Consider the following 20,485-nt stretch of genomic DNA (forward strand, 5'->3'; position numbering starts at 1 on the left):
TATATATATATATATATATATATAAACATTATTTGGTTAACAGCATTTAATTAAGTTGTCTTACCATATGAAATAACATTATATTTTGAAAGACAATATATGTAAAGAGTTGTTATATTTTTAAGTTTTAGTTTTAAAGTACAATTCTAGTAGCAACACCTAGTTTTGTTTATTATATTTAAAATAACAAATTGTAAAAAGTTGTTTTGAAATAAAAAGAAACGTCCTTCATTAGATGATATTTACCAATAAAATGATGTCCATGCAAACATCAATTACTATAGCCTATAGAATATTTCGTTTATATGATTTAGCTATTTCTATTTATTTAGTCTAAAATCTATCACAGATATGATACGTTAAAATGTAATTGCTTAACATATTTGAATACCAACTACTTTATTTGAATATCAAGTCTGTGTGATGCTATATTTAAAATGCATTAAACCAGCATGATTGCTGTCATTAATGCAAACGATTATCAATAAGTAATCAATAAATGAAACTACTTATGCTGATTCTTACTGGCGCAATGTTTGTTCCAGCAGCTTTGAAGACGTTTTGACCTCGGACATCAGAAGACATTCCCCATTTTTCTTCTCACACATTCTTGCGCTCCGAAATCAGCGAGGAGGAGCGTCTGTCCCTCCGCTTGCGCCCAATGGAACAAAGAGCAGCGTTATCAATGTGCACGCGTTCAGCCAATAGGAGCGCTCCGCTTCTGATGACGCGACGCGACGCGGCGGCTCTGGTCTCTTCCCACTGCGCAGGAAGCGAGACGCGCAAAAGCACCAAGTTAAACGCAAAGGTAACGCGGCACACGCAACAGCAAGCAGCAGTTTTTTTTTTTACTGTAACCGCTCGGAGTTTCCCGCGAATGCAAGAGGAACCGTCTCGAGCAGAATGAATGGTTGGTATCGATATTACTTTTTTTATTATTATTATTATACGAAAAACACTTTGCAAGTCGTGTTAGATGTTTATCGTAGTTTTTGAATAACATATCGCTCAGAGTTTTAAATCAGATTTTGTTTTGATCTTTACTGAGGTATTCTGCAATAACAAACGTTTAAAGCTAATTATATATATATATATAAAAACTTTTTTGTATATTATAGGACTATTTTATAGTAGGCTAGGCTACTATCGATTTTGTGTATTCTTACGTTATTTTTAAATTTGAGTTGATTCATTTCACTGCTTGTCTTTTTTATGAAATAGCCTACATCTGTTATGTTATAGCCTAAACATTTTCGACCTGATCTAGTCCAGCGTAAACCTATTGACCCGTTCAAGAATTGTATTATTTCAGAAAATTGTATATTTTCAAAATAATCTCGATTTTATTTTAATATTCTAAGGAGATGTATTCTCATCCCATGTGAAAATCTGATGCCATTTGTCTGATTTTGTGTAGAATTTTGACTCGTGCTCTAAAGTTGTGACAGCCTGTGACCTGTGTCAAACAGTTGTGTGTTTGTTTTTCTTCATTAATCATATGCAGACTTCCATATGCATGTTTAAATGCGGCTCATAAATATAAATAATGCTTGTATTAATATTAATTTAACATCTTGAGAGCTGGGAAACCTGAGTTTAGAAAAAAAAAAGGCTTATTTAGATTGCAATGCATTGCAATGAGACCTTGCAAGGCTGTTTGATGTCTGAGGGTCTTCAGATGTTTTTAATTAGGACCTGTAAAAAAAATCAGTCTGTCCTGTTCTCCGGGGCGATGCTTTGAAAAAAAAATTTTTTTTTTAAATAAATAAACAAAAAAGGCAGGAGAACACAGAAAGTCACTTCAGTGGAGGATCGGCTAGTCAAATTTTTATAGCATTTTCTAATTTTTCCCTCTCTCTCTACCCTCCCTCCCTCCCTTGCTTTCTTGATCCCGGTGAACGAGTTTCTCTTTGTCTGCTTCTTTGGTAACCACACCTCCCCCCCAAAACGCAGCCGGCTCAGACACCTGAAGGCTAGACATAATGATCAACGCAGTCCCCATGAGTCTGGATGCCTGCCAGTTGTTTTCGCTCTTTTTTTACACTACTTTGTCTCTTCTTCTCTTTTTTCCCCCTTGCATCTCTTGCCCTGCACAATCAAGGGGCCAGCGCTCAATGTTGGGGGCCAGTATGCAGTATATGAGGGGCCAACTCTTCTGCAATGTATGGACCACGGAGAAAGAAGTCTGGCACACATGCAAGGAGAAGCATGAACAGCAGTGTCTCCTTGTGTGTGTGTGTAAGCGGGAGTCTTTATTCAACCGTGCTGTTCAAAATTGCATATCAAGTCTCTTTTTTTTTGCCATACAAGACCTGTATTCAGTGCATGTTTTGCTTTCGTAAAGAGCAAGGTTGGCTTATTAAGATCCAGATACTGTTGGTTTTCTTTAATCTGTGGATTAGACAGAGCGTTGGATTCTCAGCTTGTTTAAGTGCTTTGTCTGTGTAAGATTAGGTTTACCGCATGTGAAATTACGTACAGTGAGGCGTAATAATCCAAGAATGATTGTGCGATGAGGAAAGCTGAAAGGATGCAGTTGTGGGTTGATAAAACACCCTTTTTTGTACAGTACCATGAACAGTGCATTATAATTTTAGAGGAATTGTGTGTTGAAGACTATTACAGTTGACAAAAAAAATGTAAACTAACAAAATGAATAAAAACGGGACAAAAAGCACAATTAATATTAATGTTTGTTTGATTTCAGTGTAGGATTCAATATGGCAATTTAAAGTGTAAGTGCAAAAAACCAATCTTTGTTAATTTTAGTAGTATTTTTAAAATTATAGTTATCCTTACCACACCCAAATCTCTCTTACATTTGAATTACATTAGTGTCTGATTCAGCAGAATGAGTGTCCCAAAAAAATCGCCATTTTGTCTCTAGCTAGTGCACTTTGATTTGCTCGGCGTGCAATATTTTGGATGTAGCCTGCTTGTGTTTTCTCACACAGCTCAGAACCGACATGTTGGGAGTACAATGGCACTAAGTAGACGGCAGATCCTTTCTTTCTCGCTCTCCTCCTCTGCCATAAGCCTTTGAAGGGGTGTAATAAAAGGTTCAATAGAAGCAACAAGCTGTTTTTTTCTCTCCTCTCACGCGTTCTTTAGGCATTCTACCTGCGCATGAATAGGAGGCCACTGAGACTCTCTGACAGAGGAAGAGTGTTTATTGAGGGCTAAAGGGCTCAATACAATCAGACAGCCTCACGTAGAGAACTGCGCGGCTTGGGCGAGAGGCCATGGGCGTGTGTTCTCCCTAGTGTCACACCCATTGACTCCGTTTTGAGTGAACGTTTTTGGGCTGCCAAGAGGAACATTGTATAGAAACGCAGACTGTGGATATAGATATCAAGTATGTTTTTAGTAGATGTATTTTTGATCATTGCAAAGACTTAAAAATTAAAGGTTCTTTATTGGCATTTATGGTTCCATTAAGAATCTTTCCATTCCACAAAAGGTTCTTTAGATTGTTAAAATGTTCTTCACACTACGAAAAAAAATGGTTCTTTTAAGAACTGTTCAGTGAAAGGTTCTTTGGGGAGCCCAAAATGGCATCTCTTTGCAAGCTTTATTTTTTAGAGTATAAATGTAATTAATTATTCAAGAAGAGATTGATAAACGCTTTTGACTTTAGTACCATCAACACCGATGAATTCTGGGAGTGATTCGCTATTTTAATGAGCAGTTTTGATTTTCAGTTGCAGTTTTAGTTTGTAATCCTTCACACAGTTGCTTGCTTAAAAAAAAAAGGAGAAAAGAAAGAGGAACTGATTGATTTTTAATATGTTTAGTTTTTTTTTTTTTTTTTGGTAGTTTAAGAAAAGAAACAATATTAAAGCACTGAATATTGGTGTGGACATGTCCCTGTCAATGACTAAGGTGTATCAAGGAATAATTTGCTCCCAAATTATTTGTTCCAAATTTTTAGAAATATTATCTATTCACACTGAAGGTTCAAATTTTTGGGTGATCTATCTAAATTTTAAGATTGCACCTTCCTGACATGTCAAACAGCATCAGTAAAATGGGTTTATAAAGAAATTCGGATTACACCTATACATATCCCTCCTAAAAATGTCATACTTTTGATGAATATCATCTTATGTAGCAGTTTTCAATTCAGTGTGTATAGAAATACTATCCATTATGTCAGCTAAGCTTAAACTACACAGCCCAGCATTAAAGGAAAATATGTAATAATATTTATGCTTGCTGAATTATGGGGTGGAATTTGAATGGGGGGGGTTCTTGACTTATTCCTCTTGCGCTCAGTGTGAAAACGCGTCGCCGGGTAGAGGTTAATTGTTTTTAGATCTTTATGTGTCAAGAGAAAATGGAGAAACTGGTGCTCCTGGTCGTTTGAGTGATTATGGATAAACGCGCCTCTCCAAAGGAGAAAGACAGCGAGGGAAGGAGCGAAAAGAAAGGAAGAAAAGACCCATGTTGTGAGCTGCAACCACAGGGGTTGTCTGGTCTTTTCAGAGCGAGAGGGAGTGGAGGCTTGTTTAGTCAGTGGCCCTTGGGGGCTTGACCTTTGACCTGTGCCATGCCCCTCTGTGCTCCAGCTGCAGGTCGGTTCTCCACGGTTTTCATCGCACAAACACACTCCAGAGGGCTGGGGGTAATGTTGCGTGATGCCTTTTTATTTTTTATTTGTACGAGGTGTGGCTGAGACCAAAAGGGTTGCGAGGGTGGGAGGAAGAACCTACTTTTCTTGTAGTGTTTGTTAAAACAGCCTTGAAGTTCATGGAAGGCACAAGTAAAGATAATTCAGTGTTGTAATATTCATGAATGCATTAATCAGGAGGTTGTCATGTATAATTATTACAGTGTTTGATAATGCCAGAGCAAATCACCTCAGGCAGTGGTGATTGCTGCCTGATACTATTAATGTTCTTTAATAAAATGCCCGTGTGGGCCGAACCATCAGCGCAGCCCGGTAGTTAAGTGCTGTAAGGTTAATGAAGCAATTTACATATGTTCTGCCGCCATCTGGACGCAGTAAGAGACAGCTGCTTGCTCTTATTTCATACTGCGTTTTGGGAGCTAACCCGCAGAAATGTCATTCCAGTACATGCAGAGAGCTTGTTGAACACTTTTGACTTTTGTCCCGTCAACACGGATGAATTCTGGCAGAGATTTGCTATGCTAATGAGAAGTTTTGCTTCTCAGTTGCAGTTTTCGTTTTGTAATCCCCCACACAGTAGCTGACTTAAAAAAAAAAAAAAGGAAAAAAGAGGTACTGATTTGTTTTTTATTTGTTTTTGAGTAGTGTGCATGCTAATAGTTCTTAAATTTTTTGCTTTATCATGTGGTATCAGTTGTACATAAGGTTGGTTGTTATAATTAGGTGTGAGCAAAACCTGATTTTAATTCATTTTTTAAAGTCTGAGCTCATTGTACATGGTGTGTACGTGTTCAGATAAGTCTTTAATGGTTTTATAAGTCATCAATCACTGATTAAATGACTGAAATTGAACCAAAGAAGACTGGAGATATGACTTACCATAAACTAGAGATCTAGGTCACCAGTTTTAAATTTCCCCTTTATCCCGTGTTTTTTCCTCAGAAGCTCTTTCACTTAGTGGTTCTTGACTTTTTTTTTTTTTTTTTTAGCTGGCAGACCACTTAAAATAGTAAAATAAGAACTGCAGACCCCCTAACACGCTAGCTACCTTAAAACAATTATGTATAGTTTTAAATAGTGCCCAAATTATCCTTCATTTTCACCTTTATGCTGACATTCTCTCATTTTTACTCATCAATAATGTTGCTAGATGGTCATTTTGTTCGTATTTCTTTAACTGGATGACTTCTTTTAGCTAATGAACCAAAATGCTAAGCTAAAAAGTTTGCTAGCTTAAGCTAAGAAGTTACGTACGTATAACTGTCAGGAGTGAAACAAACAAAAAATATTTATCACAATTTTCAGTCAGTTCACATTATCAGTCACTTAATTCAGGGTTGGTACTTTACGCCAATTATAATGATTTATTTAATCTATTTTTTTTTTTTAAAGTCCTTTACCGATGTCACCAATTTGAGAACTAGACATACAAAAACCTTTGAAACTATGCTGTATCTTGTAGGCCAGCATTTTAAATAAACAGCTTTATACCAATTGCAGTCGTTATCTTTCTTTAACAGCGACAACAAAAAAGGGTCTCTCGTTCCACGGGCCTCCTCATATACAGATAATTTCACACCACTTCCTCCGAGGACTGGACAAAGAACAGCCACTCTGCAATCGATAACCAAGCGAGAGAACGACCGAGGGCTGTTAAAGATTTGCAGTTTGGATCCGAAGTAGGTAGGCACAACCAGGATCCCCTCCGATGACTGAAAGCAAATAACTGTACTGAGCTATCCGTAAAATTGCAGAGATGGACCGTGAAAGGGGAAGGCAAAACTGTGGAGTTGGTGGATTCCTGCTGGCTCCGCTTCAGGCTAGGTAGACTTAAGCGACAAGCATCGAGGGCTCGCCGGTGAAACCTGACAGCATTTTCCGACAGGCCAAGAGAAATGGTGGAATTAATTTGCTGTCGCCTCTGTGTGCCGCTTGATTCTTCAAGCCTCTCTCAATCCAAGCGATTAAAAAATTATCCTGCTCGAAAACGACATTATGTTAGATTTAGCAGACGTGTTTGTTCCAGTTAGGAGATCGTGCAAAAAGGAAGATGGGAATTAACTCTCATTGTCAGAAGCTCAATCCAAGATGAAAGTCGTCGAATGCGCAGTTTTTACAAATTCAGCATTTGTCCGGTTTTGTGGCTCTATCAAAGCAGAACAGCACCAGGGAGCCTTTATTTGCCATCAGTTGTGCTGCAATGCAAAAGATATAGTATCATTTTATTGTTCGGCTGTTCCTCATTTCAATTTGAGACTCTGTTGTGTGATCCATTCAGTCCAATTCTAGGGGCCAGTCCAACTTTCAAGTTGCAGTTGATTCATTTAATGTCTTTGAACCCTATTCATGTGTTTGCAAAGTGAGCTAAAGACCTGCGAGCAGTAAACTTCAAAGCACTTCCATATTGTACTTATTACAAGAAGTGCAACCAAGCATTAGTGGCTCTCGTATCCAAAGCATTTATCCCTAGCTAGCAGAAAGGAAGCTCAAATTGGCAAGCCATTGGCGTCAACACTCTGTGCAACCCTTCCACAATGAATAAACCACCAGAAGGTTACTTTGTGTTATCTGTATGGTGGCACAGCCAAATTCTTGGAGGATGTCTTGCTGAGATCCTTCGCCTTCAGTTTTAGGACTCTCACAATGGATAAATGGGGAAGAAGTTTCATAGTGTGCAATTGTCCATTTTGTTATTGGACTTGGTGCTGATCGTTTTCTACCCTGATTGAGGCAAAAGATGTGCCATTCACAAGAACATTGACTCAGTTTGTTGGTTGTTTCTTGGGTACTAGATGCCAGTTTGATGGATGTTTAATTGAGACATGGTGGACAATGAACTTGAACCCCCAAGGGACCATTCAATTAGTTTAGCACCACTGCCGAAGCCTCCCTGTTTTGTCAATGTGAGTACTGGGATTAGTAATCTCAAGAGGTTTTCATGGTCTGTTTACGAATGCATCCAAACTCCCTGTGGTCCTGCCCTGGTCACCTCCTAATTTGAGTTAAACAGTCCTTTTAAAAAACATTTGTGCTGGAGTAAATTTGACGTGTGACTATTGTCAAGCTCCCCCCTATTTACTTGTGGCATTGCCTTTGTTAGCATTTCAGACTCGCTTAGGGTGCTAGTCATCAAAATTGACTTGTCATTGAAACATTTCAACATTTTCACCGTATTTCAACTTCCTAGTACAGAGCATTCACTTCTTTTCTCAACTGCAATTTTATAATGTGCTGTATTGAATTTCCTCATGCCCTAAGCCTTTGTGATCAAAAAATCATGAAAAATAGTTAAATATGCATATTATACTACATGTATTGTTGTGATAAAATGGATAACACAAAAGAGAGATGTTTTTAAAATCAGTATTATATGTCAGTGTTTTAAAAATGCTTTTCAGATCCTTCCTATGTCAAAGACTAAGAATGTTAAGTACAATCTTGAATTATTCCACTCAGGGTTTATCCAGGGATTGCCTGATGATTGTGGAATTAGCACAACCACTACAGGAGAAAACCACTACAACATTTCTTTCTCAGCTCTGACTACTCATGGCTACAAGTTCAATTCAAGTTTATTTGTACAGCGCTTTTCACGATACAAATCATTGCAAAGCAACTTTACAGCAAATTAAGTTTCTACAATATTTAGTGGTAGATTATCAGTGGTGACTGTCAGTTAATGTACATATGGCAGAAATGTACGGAAAAATCAATTAAACTGATACGTAACTTAATAGGTAGCCAGTGCAGAGACTGTAAAATTGGGGTAATATGATCATATTTTCTTGACCTGGTAAGGACTCTAGCTGCTGCATTTTTTCAACAACAAGTGGATCTGAACGATTTATCTTGAGTTGTGGAACAATGCTTGTGATTTAAATACCTACAAGTACACCCCCTACTGTGTGAACGCAAATACTTCGAGCTATGCAGACTTTGTACTCTTAGCATTGCCACAAGGGGAGCTGTAGCCAGCTTTATCAAGAACTGTCTTCTACACACTCCTCATGTTTAAATCTAGTTATCTGAGACATGTCTTTCTAGCGCACATGCCTTGAATGTGTTCCTGGCCTATTCATGCTGTTGGGATTTTGCATGAAGGCACAAGTCTAACATGGAAGGAGTGAACATGATGTGTTTTAAGGTCTTTAAGATGCCTGCATCTTTTCCAAAGTAAAGGGCTACCATGAACATTGGCATTAAAATGAAACAAACCATAAAATGTATTCCCCCAGCATTGCAATAAGTAGTGCCATAATGGGCATTAGCATGAAATACGACATACTCTTGAAGTGTCAATTTGTTTACAGCTGGCTAGTTAGTACCTGAATAAAGTCATGGTTTAAAGTCATCATGACATCAAAATTGACTTTTTTTTTGTTGAAAATTTCAGTGTTTATTATAAATAATTTATCTGTGTACGTCACAATTTCATAATATACCTTCGTAATATCTAACGAAAAACAATTAGCAAACAACAACAATCTAATCAATTCCCATTTGACAAAATCAAGCCCCATCCTACATTTTGTTCATGTTCAAGAAGCGGTTTCACTCAGAAAAGACGATCGGAAATTACGTATATTTCATTCCGTCTTTATCGCCCCCTATAGTACTGAAGTTTGTTACCTCTAAAAGTAATGCATAAAAACATACATGTACAATTTGTATGCATACTTGCATAGAGTATGTTTCTAGCCTGCTAGTGCCTTTTGTACAGACCAATTTAATGTTTCCAAAATATAGGCTACATAATTTGTGTTTATGCTAATGAGAATTTTTGTTACGTAAAAACAGAATGCTCTGTGTTTATTTTCGATTGGTTTTTAATTAGTTTAAATATGTTTTAAATCTGTTTGCATCTTTCCCAAGATAAATGGCTACCATAAACATGGTCATTAAAATAAAGCAGACCATAAAACGACTATTTAAATTAAAACCAGGGTAATTACTATTTCTTACGATCTAACGGCGAAGGGAACTGTGCCACGGGAGAAATAAAGACACATCTATACAGGCTAAGCATCTTACTTAAATGTCTGCCTTGTAAATGGGATATTATGCACATATGTAAAGGAAATACACAGCTTACAACGCCTTGGATGTTTTTGTGAAGGTGGATAATAGAAAGTGTTGCATAGCTGAATTCTTGATTCTTACTGTCTATCTACAGTATCTTTGTCTCTTTTTTGGAGGGCTTGTACACTGACGATCGCCTCATCTCCTACCCCCTTTTGAAGCCCCCTCTGGTATTGCTGAGTTGACAGAACTGCAGGAATGGTAGAAGCTTGAAAATGAGAGACCCTCCCCGCCGCTCTCTATCTCACTTTTCACGCTGTCTTTCACTTTCTCGGTTTTTGCCGAGCTTGTACAGGCATGCCTGTCAACCGAACGGAGGGTGGATGGGGGGCGCCGAGGGAGAGGAGTGGTCTGGGGTGAACAAAGGAGCACTGTCACTGCTTTTCAGGGGTTCTGGGCTGTGCAGGGCGAACGGAGAGCCGGGTGGGGGTGGCAGGAATGGCAATTAAAAATGGACGGGTGACCATTGAAACCAAACGTAGAGGAGGACAAGCATTGAGTGTTCAAACATATAGTCAGCCTCAAAAGAGCTGTGGAAGCTCTATGTTTGTCGTTCATTGTGCAATATTTGCCTAACCCTTTATCTGTGCAGCTGTGGCCTAAAAAAAAGCGAAGGAGAGCGTGTTGAATAGCCGCACAGCTGCTGGCGATTTGATGAGCGTCTATTACCACTACAGAGTCATCCTCCTGTGCTGAAGTCACCTCTCCACACAGTGTAATATAGAGCAGGGCAGGGCCAGATCAGGGCAAATGTTTGATTTGTCAAGCCTTGCTCATCCTTTCAGGGCAAAAACACAGCTAGTAGTCGCACAGTCACAACCCCGATGACTGGGAGGTGTTGTACTGTCATGCCGTAATACCCTTTGTACGTCTCACGGGTGCTGCGGGAAAGATAACGAAAAGTATTTTAATGTAATGATTGGAATCCACGACCTCGTCTCATCTTGTCAAATTGAGTTTTTTAAATGAAATGCGCTGCCTTCTGCTTTCGTCTGACTTTAGACAGTTCCATCTGGTGAAACGATTTCCTTATCGTTCTTCCTTCCCCCCTCTGTATTTCATAGGTTATCAAGGCGCCAGAAACAGCGCTAGAGCGAAGGAAGCTGTTAAAAGATGCAGCGCTGGGAGTCTTTTAAAGCCTGGTTCTTCTGGCGACTTGGCAGAGCTCAACCACGGAAGTCAAAGCGCTACGGGCCAAAGACGACCGATAAAGGTAACGAAATGCACATTCTGTGTCCTCAAATGGCTCCTCGGCAGAGTCTGCAAACGTGCATGCGCATGTGTGTATGAGTGTTGGGCAATTTGCCATGTGATCCAGGTGCAGAACACGTCGTTTCGTCTCCGGCTCATCCTGCACGCTCAGGCGTCAGTTCCTTGACTGATTATCTGTGCCTTCATCTAACCTCGTCATGTTAAACCGACATCTGAGACTCCCTGTATTTTACTCACTGCAATTACCTCACCGCAAGGCAATATGACTGCTATTATGAGTGAGTCTGGAACAATATGTCATCTTTAGGGTTAAGAGATGCAGCGCAAGAATTTAATTTTGAAATATAGCGTTTCCAAAACATTGCTGACGATGAAGATGTCTGGCATTATGTAAAAGTTAGTTTTCAGATAGTCTAAAAGAGTGACAATTAAACATGAGCATGCAGTGATTTGTAGTTGCAGCAAGGAACAGTTTAAAGGGATAGTTCACCCAAAAATGGTTCACCCATTAATTACTCACCCTCATGTCGCTCCAAACCTGTAAGATCTTTGTTCATGTTCATACACAAATTAAGATATTATTTTGTTTTCTTTGCGCACAAAAAGTGTTCTCATAGCTTCATAACATTACGGTTGAACCACTGATGTCACATGGACTATTTTAATGATGTCCTTACTATCTTTCTGGGCCTTGAACATGCCAGTTGTGTTTCAGTTTATGCAGGGTCAGAAAGCTCATCAAAAATATCTTAATTAGTGTTCCGAAGTTGAACAAAGGTCTCACGGGTTTGTAACAACATGAGGGTGAGTAATTAATGACAGAATTTTTATTTTTGTTTGAACTATCCCTTTAACCAAATCACTTATTGCTCTTTATGTCGTTCCAAAACAGTGGGTTTTTTTTATGCTGACTGCAAAAGAAAAATGCATGAATAGTCTTTATAGTGAACATGTCTTTTGAACTCCAAAAAGGACAAAAAATACCATAACAAATCATAAAAGTGATCCATACGACTTGTGCTATATAGCCATATGATTCAGAAATTTAAATTCACTAAAACTCTTGTTGCTGGTTGGAGGTATTGACACCAAACAGGATATAGTGTCCAAAATTACTTTTACAGTGCTTTTATGGTGTTTTTGTCCTTTTTTGAAGCATTACAGACAGTCGTCATGTAAAAAGCGGTGCAAAATAACAGCATGATGGTTCTGGAACGACATGAAGGTGAGTAAATACTGACAGAATTTAGTTTTTCTGTGCACTACTCGTTTAAATGTTGCTTGTGTGCATGTTTTTTTACAGCGCTGCCCTTAAATCCAAAAAGATCAGAGTTACCGATCAGCCGTTTCGTTTAAAGTGTTTGCTTTCCTCCAGGGCCAAAAATGTTGCATTGTGCTGCCAGTTAGTGTTCCCAAGACGAACTCTCAGCCACTTAGTCTGAGAGCATTCTTTATCCATACTAAGAGCTTGAGTAAATTATCTCTAGTTTGTCAAGTGGTCAGACAGACTGGCCCTGAAGGATTATAGGTAACACAGATATAAAAGCTGGATGGCCGGAAGGCTATAATTTCTCCTTCCTTTTCTATCCTCCATTGGACCCACCCTCTCTCGCTCTCGTCCCTTGTAAAAGTCTCAGCAGACTTTGCCGGGAGACTAGTTAAAGACACTGGGTGTCTCTTTTTCCAGCGGACACTTGCTACATTTCCTTATTTTCTCGGTCCGCCCTTTTGTAGACCCCCAACACGCCTCAACAAGTGTTTAAAAGCTACTTTTATTCCCTCTCCAGCTGTTGTCTTCCTGGATGGGATTCACTCAGCCGTTTGATTCCTTTTCTCTCGCACCTCAGCCTCATCCTCTCCTGCTGGGTTAACAACGCACCTCCGGCCTTTGACTACTGTTGCGTGGCAGGTGAATCCAACTCAAAGCTCCCTCTAAATAAGTGGGACTGGACGCGGGGGTTGGGGCCTGTCCTTGAAAGCACTAATTGAGAATCTAAAACTCTGCAATTTTAGATCTTTCTCCGCTAGCATAATCTACCCCTTATTTGTAAGAGTTCTGCCTCAAGTCTCCACTTCCATGCTGGGAAGCCCCAAGGTCCACTCACCCTATTCTACGCACCCAGCAGGAGGGTAGTTGCTAGCATGCTAGCTGGTTTTTGCAAAGCTAACGGTGCATTACATGGCGTATTAACAGACACGGCCCTCAGAGCATTCATAAAATCACACTGCGGAGGGACGGCTAACGTTGTCCTGTGGTAATTGGCACAAGCTTGGTGGGATTTAGAACTGTCAAGGACGATTTTGGGGACGGTTGAACAAAGTGGCAGAGCTCACAGAGCGCATCACCTTTGTTTTTTAGAAGAAGCACACAATGTTGAGGCCAGTTGTAGATTAACATCTACAAAATCTAGATATGCTAGACTGTCTAAACAAAGTGTGACTGGTACAAATTCAGTCAAACTAAATAGATTATATTAACATCTTTAAAGACAATTTATTGCTTTAGTCTGTTAATGTTAACTGTTAATGTGCATGAGAACAGTTTAAACAAGAAATGAACATTTTGAGAAGTGAGGAATGCAAACCACACTCAAAACACCTGCTTTCCTAGCTAGCAGGGAACGTTCTCATAACTTTCATTAATGTTTTAATATATATGTTAAGGTTAGTAGTAAGGTTAGTATGATGTTGTAAGAAAAGTTTTTGTAACCTTTAAATAATGCTGTAATCACAACAAGAAAACTGGGCATTTCAGCGTTTTAGAATTTTTTTTTTTTTTCAAAACAATGTTCCCCCAATGTTTTTATAATCTAAACTTGTTACCTGCTTTAGCACCACTTGTCAAAGTGTTCCTGTAGCTCAACTGGCTAGCATGGCGTTAGCAACGACAAGGTCATATAGCCAAATGTTTATCTTAAATGCACTGCAAGTCACTTTGGATAAAAATGCCAGCCATAAATGTTCACACCATAGCACACGTGCTAACCACTAGGCTGCGTTTTACAAAAATTGTGTATATTTTTGTAAGTGGGAGGATAGTTTACCTGCTACTTTACAGCATGCTAAATGAGCGTGTTTCCCGGGCCTGTGCTAATTAGGTAGTTGGGCTGCGGGACCTGAGCGATAGTTACCGGCATGAAATCTGGACAGCTTTACTACCTCCGAGAGCAGTGCCAGGGCCACAGGCACTTGACCATAGAGAGATTATCTGGGCTTTCTTTTCTCCCTGCCTGCCAATCTAAGCACAGCCAGCCATTTCACTTATCACCGGAGGTTAAAAACCACTGGCGAACCACATTGTGTCTTTATCTTGGTAGTTCGTACTGTAGTGTTTGAAATGATCGTAGCATTTCAGGGAAACCTGGATGGAATCTGAGAACGGTATTCCTACTAGGTTCACGAACCGCTTGAAATCCTTGGCTCCGTGGAGGCTTGTTTTGGACACAATGGTGTTCAGTACATTCCCGACTTGTTTCTTTCATAACGTGCTGAACCTTCGGATGGACTGAAAGCTCTTTAGAGCCCAGGGTTTGCGAGGGGACAAAAGACTCTTCACATTACTGTGTTAATAGAAAGACCTGGAAAATCTCCTCAAACGGCGTCCTTTCTATAGCAACTTCATGTACATTCATACCCTCGCTTGTACACAAGGAAACTGCCATGTATTTTTTAACTGGATATTGATATTCTCCACATAAATAAAGCACTAGGTCAAGTTGTCTAGTCCAAACAAGCAACGTTGTAATCCAAAATTGATTAAACGAGCAATGCTACAACAGGCCCTCCTCGCCCGTAATGAATTTCGAGAGATAACTGGTCTCAAAGAGATAAAGTCGGTACAACCACGAGCCAAAGCGGTATAAAATGTGCTCATCACACTCAATTTGCCTAGCAAATTTGTAGCCATTAATGCTGCTGTGGGAAAATATATTGAGTTACTTACCACCTTGTGTCTTTGCTACCCAGGAGCTGCTCATGCGAGTTCAGGGTCATTACCCTCGCTGTCAATGACAAATGGAGCTTGATAGCATCTGCGTTTAGCTACAATGGAAACAGATTAATACCTTGGGGTGAAACTTTGCATATTACGAGGGGGAAGGAGGGGGCGCTCGCACCCTCTTCTGTTTTCTTTCGGCGTCCCATGTTTTGCAGCCCGAATAGTTGTTGCTCTCAAATGAGCTCGTTTTAATGGATCATTTGAAGATTTAGAGGGGAAACGGTTTGTTTGGATATGCTAAGAAGATGAATGCTTCTAAGACAAAAGATGAATCATTAAAGTAGGAAAAAACAAGCCTATGTTCTCCCGCTACCCTGCACTTTGCCTCCTGCTTCGTGACTGTCCCTGATATTGTCATTGTAAATTACAGACTATCAGGGGCCACGGAGCGTCTTGTTTTAGGAGACAGTCTTTTATTACAGCGTCTCCGAATTTATGACGCCCTTTCATCTTAAAACTTACCTCTGGATGCTCCTGCTTACAAACCATAACATTTTCTACCTCAAAGGTGTTTACGTTTGCGTGTAGGCCTGTGCATTTCTTAGATGCTTTTATCTAAAGTGACTTAAATTCATTGTGTATTGTTTTTCATTATGTTTACCAGTGTGTTCCCTGGGAATTGAACCCACGACCTTGGCACACAAAAGAATGTTTACAAATAGCAATTGCTACCTTGCAGATGTTTTTTTTCTAGGCCTGAGAATGTTTACACATTAATCGTATAACCCTATTTTTTAGTTTTGAGCCAGCCTCTCAGATTTCCGTAGGTTTGTTTTAGCTAAAACTGAAGATGGTAGTAATTTTATCTTGGAAAGTGTCATTGTAAATGCTGGAATTGTCTATGTTCGATATAAGGTTTGGGTGTGTAATGGCTGGTTTTCACTGAGGCGAATTTGTACTCGGTATAAAACTTGAAGCGCAAATGAGGGAGGTAACTGCAGTTATGTCGACGTATTTTCAAGTCGATGGCACACCCAGAGGATGGAGACAATTAAAACATCTAAAGCCTTGTTTAGACGGCTAATCTGGGTGGTCCAGAGCTTGGGCGACAAGTTACGACTGGTTAGCGCCACAATAAAGTCTAGAAAAAAATGAATCCGTATGTATGGAGGCTGGTCTGTAGAAGTCATGCCACTGTGGAGATATTTGAGGTTTTAAACATTGAATTAAAAGATAGAAATTGGCTCAGTTTCATGCAGACATTGATATTATTAAATTAAATGTATTTCTAGTCCTATGTGCACTGTAAGACTTCAGAGCAGTTTGTGGGTGGTCCTCGTTTAGGTTTCTGGCTTGTGTATATATTAGCTTGTGGAAGACAAAAATTGCGAGCCGCATGAAGTTTCCAAAATAAAAATGTTCATCAAGTTGTCAAGTAGAAGAAAGCGTGGAAAATGAAACAGGACGATTTAACATTGTGCAATTCAGTGCATCACATGGGTGTTGGAGTTGTAGGCATCTGTGAACAAATTAAACAAATCTTTATTCAAATTGATTTGGGGGATTTCAGTGTGTCTGGAGAGCAGAATTAGATTCTCAAATGTTTCTCCTATACAGTGATGAGATTAAAGTACCAGCAATGGAGACTTACATTGTCTTTAATTTTTATCAATTTAAAACAAAAAGACTCCTCTGGAGTTTCAGAAAAGATCTCAACAATGTGACAAACTGTGTTCAGATTTGTCAAGGTACCAAAGTTTGCTGTCAAAATTCAAGAGATCCAGAGAAGTCAGAACATTTGTAATCAATTTATTAATTTAAAAGCATCCAAACTAACTGATATTATAGAGCTCATTGAACTTGTCTCATATGTGTCTTTTTGATTTCCTCTAAGGATTTTAAGAAGAAACATCTGAGACAGAGTGGAAACATTGGAAATTATGTCTCCAGAGCTCTAAAGAGAAAGATCTGAGTGATAACATTTTCCTCTGATAAAATTTTTCAAGGTCAACATTTGGTTAAATTTTCTGGTCAATTTGATTAAATATTTTTTTCATACAGTTTTTATGCTAAAATACAAAACAAAATACATGACCTTTGACATCACAACAACAAGAGATGATAGGCCTATTTTATTGTTGTAGACAGATTTTATGGCAAAATACAGCATAGTTTGATTAGATACTCAAACTTTGACATCATGACAACGAAAAATGAAAAACGCTAATTTTTTACAATTAGAAAACATGCAATATCTCCATTCTGACTCCTCCTTTCTACATCTTCGCCTTTAATTTGTCTCCAACTAAATTGCTATTTTTGCCTTCAGTGTTTGATGTAGTTTCAGCTCTTGTCTCCCAGGTGCTCTTTGTGTCCGACAGCACCGTAGAGACTTGTGCGTTCTACGTGTTGTCAATTTCCTTGGTTCCTCTCTTTTCATCTTCTGTCACTGCTCCATGTGAGATTGGGCGTCACAGTGTTCTCACATTTACCTGGCCTTTGAGATATCAAAGGTTGACTGCCATCTGTCCTAGCAGGCTCACACAGACGCGTGAGACAGCGAGTTTCTCACTCAGGTGAAGCCGCTTGCCTCAGAGCAGCTTTATCTGTTACACACAGAGGTAGACCGTGTTAAAGAAACACACAAGGAAACAGTTCAGCACAATTAATTGCCTTTATCTTATAGATAAATAGGCATTTGACCACCAGAGACACTGAGAAAGGCACGTCACACACAATATTTAGATTATTGATGAGTCAACATGAGGTTTTCAGTGTCTTTTGAAATTTGATCTATATTATGAATGTTTCATTTCAACGTGCAGCTGCAGTTTCTTCAAAAGCTGCTTGTAATTTTGAATGTGGAAAGTCAGTTTGTTTGACTTGCAAATTTTGGTTGAATCGGTTGAACTTGCAAATGATACTGAAACCACATTGATAAAAACAGATATAACTTACCACTGCTACCTAGTGGCATTCAAATCAGAATCATGTGATTCATTGTAAGAGGTTATTTTCAAACTTCCTTTTATATTAATCTGTGAATTATGAGACCACTAGTCCAAAGATTTATGGTCTCAAATTACATTGAAAAATAACTTTTAATTATTTGATTTTATTAATTCGTTCATTTAATTAATTAACTTATTCATTTTCATCTCATTTTTTATCTTTTGTATTTATTCATTCATTCATCCTAATTTCTTTTTTTATAACATTTTCATTTATTTGACTCAAATTCGTTTCATTTTTTTAATTAATTCATTCATTCATTCATTTTAATTATTTATTTATTCATACATTTATTTTCATTTCTTTTGTTTCTTCATTTATTCAATAATTTTCATTACATTTTTTCTATTTACTTATTCATTTTATTTACTTATTTATTTTATTATTTATCTCATTTATTGATTTATTTTCGTTTCATTTGAATATTTTTCATTCATTCATTCATTTTCATCTAGTTTTGTTTCATATTTTCATTCATTTTCATTTCATTTATATATTTTATTAATTTATTTGTATCTTATTTATTCATACATTTATTTTCATTTCATTTGTATATTCATTCATTCATTTATTTTCATTTAATTATTTTCTTTTATATGTATATATTTATTCATTTTATTTGTATCTCATTTATTAATTTATTTATTTTCATTTCATTTGTATATTTTTGTATTTATTCATTCATTAATTTTCATCTAGTTTTTGTTTCATATTTATTTTTCATTCATTCATTCATTCATTAATTCATTTCAATTTGATTTAATACATTTTATTGATTTATTTGTATCTTATGTATTCATTCATTTTTTGTTTCTTTCTTTCATTCACGCATTAATTCATTTATTTTCATCTCATTTTTTACTTTTATATTCATTAATTTGTTCATTTTAATTTCATTTGTGTCTTTTTCATTCATTCATTCATTTTCATCTAATTTTTATCTTTTATATTTATGTATTCATTCATTTTCATTAAATTTGTCTTTTCATTTATTTATTCATTTATTACATTTATTATATTATACATTATACTTTATTTTAAACTTTTTCATTTTTACCAAATAATATTATCTGAACAATACATCTGCATGAGAACCAAAATTGTGCGAGATATCACGCCTTGTTTTCAGAGAACATATCTTTTTGTGTGAAGTTTACTTTTCTTGCCTCATTGGCAAAATGTTTAAGCATAACTCTAACAAAATGTAACAGAATTTAGTAAAGCAGAACTCCTGCCAAGAGACGGGAATCACGGGCTCCCCTCACGCTGACCCCTCCAAGTGTAGAATTTGTACACACTGTGAGTGTTTGCTAAAGGAAGTCCAGAAATCGTTCAACTTCCTTCTAAAGTGCTCGGAGAAATCCTTCACATCCTCCACACCCTTAAATGATTTGTTAGAAAAAGAAAGATGACCCAAAATGCACCGGCTCCACACTTTTTCCACAGATATGGAGCTTAAGTCTCATCAGTCTATTAAAATACCATTCTTCTTCCATACATTTTGAAAGATAAAAGAGCACAACTTGGCCGTTTTGTTTCATTTTTTGCTCTCTCTCCCCGTCTCTCTCAGGTCCAGACATGAAGGAGACAGCGTCTTGTCTGTGGCATCTCACAATGAGAAGAGCTTTCAGCGTGTCGCGAGGTAATTACTCTCCTTGAGGGAGGGCGAAAGCTGTTTATTGTAATTATGTCAGAGAAATGAAGAAGCATGCTTGTGAGATGCTCAAACATTGTCTCAACATATTTGGGGGGAAATTTTCCTGAGTTATGTGTCTACATAATACCCCGACATCACATTCCCAGCCAGCTATCACATTCACTTGTGTTTAGACCGTCAGGGTAATGATGTGCTAATGCTTGTGAAACCGCATCGTGTGTGTGTGAGTGTGTGTGTGTGTGTGTGTGTGTATCGGTCTACCCTGAAGCCCATGGCCCCATACACTCGACGGCGACCGTCCCATCCACACAATAGAAAAATATCCTGCTTCTCTCCATAACAACAGCCCTGCTGAAGTGGCGGGATTAGAACATGCCAGCCCCAGCCAGGGGTTGCCATGGGAAAGAACCTCCTTTATTCTGGATCTGTTTTCCATTTACCCTGCCGGTCGGGGATCGAGGTTTTATGTGCTTACACTATCAATGTTTGGCCCATTAATTCACATCTGCAATTATAATGTCCAATTAGAGGCCAGGTTGGCTCGCCTTTGTGTTATGAAGTCAGAGGGGGTTGGAAAACAGTGTAATTTTAGACCAAAAGGGGCATCGGTTTGTGTTGCGATTATTTTATGCCCGCAGGCTAACGGGTTAATAGCGAGTAGGTGATAGTAGGGTAGTAGAGATTGCTAAAAGAAATGAAGGAGGGAGTCACAACAGGAACACAGGTATTGAGGGACTGGAACGCCACATGAATGTAACGTTTGGTAGAGAAATCAGAGCTCTAACAAAAATAACCATGGTTTTACTACAGTGGTCTAACTATGATTTTTGTTGTAAAATCACAAAAATAATCATGATTTCACTACAGTAACCATGGTCTATGATTTTTCTAGAAAAACAGTATTAGCTACAAAAATGACCATGGTTTTACTACAGTTACAGTGTTTCCCCTAGGTTTA

The 20,485-nt window shown here is 38.2% G+C and overlaps 1 long non-coding RNA gene across 1 annotated transcript in view; it reads left to right on the plus strand.

Annotated features, from left to right (window-relative positions):
• The first annotated feature begins 795 nt into the window (after window positions 1-795).
• The window catches only part of LOC107717994 (uncharacterized), a 25,513-nt gene continuing 5,823 nt past the window's right edge, over window positions 796-20,485 (plus strand). The window contains exons 1-3 of the long non-coding RNA XR_001637368.1: window positions 796-910; window positions 10,774-10,922; window positions 19,441-19,512. This is a non-coding gene — a long non-coding RNA (uncharacterized LOC107717994). The remainder of the gene's footprint in view (window positions 911-10,773; window positions 10,923-19,440; window positions 19,513-20,485) is intronic.

Source organism: Sinocyclocheilus rhinocerous, unplaced genomic scaffold, assembly GCF_001515625.1.
Source record: "Sinocyclocheilus rhinocerous isolate Xijiao unplaced genomic scaffold, SAMN03320098_v1.1 scaffold2468, whole genome shotgun sequence".
Lineage (NCBI taxonomy): Eukaryota > Metazoa > Chordata > Actinopteri > Cypriniformes > Cyprinidae > Sinocyclocheilus > Sinocyclocheilus rhinocerous.